This window comes from Protobothrops mucrosquamatus, unplaced genomic scaffold, assembly GCF_001527695.2.
Source record: "Protobothrops mucrosquamatus isolate PMUCROS unplaced genomic scaffold, P.Mucros_1.0 scaffold4762, whole genome shotgun sequence".
Lineage (NCBI taxonomy): Eukaryota > Metazoa > Chordata > Lepidosauria > Squamata > Viperidae > Protobothrops > Protobothrops mucrosquamatus.
Genome location: NW_015390654.1, coordinates 56,556 through 59,275, shown reverse-complemented (window position 1 = coordinate 59,275; position 2,720 = coordinate 56,556).

Below are 2,720 nucleotides of genomic sequence, written 5' to 3'. Positions count from 1 at the left end.
AAGAAAAAAATCACGGCTGGGCTGCGCGCGCGGGTCCCAAACCCCGGGGCTCCTCTGCTCTCGGGGGACCCCCCCCTCCCCGGCCGAGATTCGGACGAAGGGGATCGCCTGGGGGGACAAATCCCCCCTCTCCTCAACCCACCCACCCCCCTTAAATCTGCCTGCTCTTTCGCCTAAAATAAGGACACTAACGCACCTCTGATTAAAGACCCCATTGCTTAAGGCTGCCGTTCCCTTCTGAAAACGAACCCCTCTCTTGCAGTAGAACTGGGGTGGGGGTGTCTCTCGGAATAGGCCGGCTTTTGGGGGGCTCCTGGCCTCCAGGCCAACGCGTTACGGGATGGAGGCGCAGCTGCCCAGCAAGGTATCCCGGTCTTCCCCGACCCGGCGCGCTTAGGACGTTCCCGGCTGCCGTCCCCTCGACTGGCAGCTGAAATCCAACCGCCTTTCAGAGCGCGGCTTCAGGAAACGTACGGCCGAGCCTTGCCTAGCCTTACTGGAGGCTCGTGGGACCCCCGAATCTGGTCTCTTCTGCTCATCTACCTGTCCCACCGCGGTTGTGCGGTCTCAAAGACGCGCGTCCGTAAGGAACAGCCCAGAATTAGCAACCTGAACGACCGGGTTCGCTATAGCCGTGAATCCGAAACTGCTGGGTGGCTGGGATCCAGGCAAGGTGGCGAACGAAGTGGCCAACGTTGGCTTGTTTCGGACGAAGCTAGGTTGTGCCCCTACGTCCGCACACGTCAGCCATCTAGAATAGCTGGGCTTGAAATGGCTGGGGAGGTGACCTCTCCCCTCCCTCCCTGCCCCCATTGATCCCCCACCCCACGGTTTTGTTGACAGGTCTGTGGACCCGGGTCTCTTTTAGGGCTCACCAAATGAGTCCACCAGGGCACCAGATCCAGCCGCGGCTGCATTCACACAAGCAGTTAAGCTTGAATCTCGGTTGCTTAGTTTGTAGGTCAGTGTGTTGGGTCAGCCTAGAAGAAGTTAGCTCGGGCCAGTTCGGGGACTAGGAGAAGCCCGCTGGGCAAGTCCTGCTGTGCCGCTTCAGAAAACGGGATTCTCTGAGTAAACCTTTAGTTAATTCTGAGTAACGCGTTATCTCTAAGTAACCATGCCTTCGGAACAGAAACTCAGAGTCTTTTATATATATATATCTCGTGGGAAGTCTATTCCGAACCCAGAAGCTACGAGTAGCTCAGACACGGGGATCAACCTAGCAGTACTCTGTTAATGACAGCTACTTGTCACATTAGCGAGGTTGCCACGAGCTGTGCCGCTCCAGGGCAAACTCACGTGTCTGCAAGTCCGCGTGGAGAGGGGAGGGGTGGTACGCAGCGTGTCGGAGGCAGGAATGCAGGAATCTGTACCCCGGATTCAGACAATAAGCTTTGGGGTCCTTAGCCCTTGGGGAGAACCCACGAACGACAATGGTGGCTTAACGGGGGATTCAACGCAGTCCAGACTCTTTGAAATCGGTGAATTGCTAAACCGTGGTTAATCAAAGGGGTAGCTTGGCAAAATCTGGGGGGAAGAATCACCAAGATGTTCCTCATCAGCCACAGGATCCTTTTTTAAAAAAAAAGCCCCTCCCCCCATTTATTTTAAAGAGGCGAAAACGGCTTGTTTTTCCCTGTACAGGGCAATAAAATAAAACCAGCTTCCGTGCATTTGTCTTAGGCTGGATTTAGAGACCTCAGATAGGTCTCCAAATGGCGCGTTCTAGCTCCCTGGCATTAACTGCCCACCAAGCCGGGTTTCAGAGCTTATTGCCACGCAAAACTGGCTAGCAATATTTCTGCTTTGCCAGCCCTGTTGTTATAAACCCCCAGAGCCACGCCTTAAGAAATTACATTTTTAGCTCAGCGCTATTTTAGCATCCTTGGATCTGCCACCTAAAACGCTGGTTTGAATAAGCCATGATGTAATTAGTTTAGCCAAGCAGGCTGGGGTAGCGCTGTCACAACTGAAGCCGCCTCCAAAAGTTCAGATATAAGCTCCACTGAGACACCCTGCCTCTCTTCTCCCCCCACCCCAAATAAAATTTGATAATAGTGCCTTTTTTTTAATGCGCTCAACTGAATAAGAGGAAGGAGATGGAAGGGGAGGTCGTGAATTCAAGTCCCTCCTTAGCCACGAAAACCCGACTGGGTGACTTTGAGTCAATCGCCAGGAGACGGTGAGTTCTAGTCCCGACTTAGCCACGGAAGCCACTTGGGTGTCTTCGGGCCAGCCATTCTCTCTCAGCCCAACCTACCTCACAGGGTTGTCGTTGGGGGCAAATAGGAGGACGACGTGGTGGATATGTTCCTATCCGCCCGGTTTGTAAAAATAATAAAGGCGCGATGCAAATAAAACAAATGAATGCACGGTTTACACAGTGCAGAAGAGATGAAAAAAAAAAATAAAAAATAAAAGAGGAAGGGATAACTGGGTGGTTGAGACAAAAAAAAAAAAAGATTAGGAGAAGCAACGCGCGCGTGTAAAAATAATAGTGTGGCTCCATTTGAGAGCTGCAGGTCAACGAAAGTGGCTTCGGCTTGACGGCTGAGACAGGCCTTTGAAAAACCAAAATATTGCTCTGAACTGGAGAATAGGAGAGAAACTCACAGGGTTTTGACCTAAATATTTGTCCCAAGTATTTGCGATGAAGGTCGAGAGGCTGTAGCTATCAAATGAAGAAAAAAAAAATACCCTGAAAATTAAACGCCGGAAAA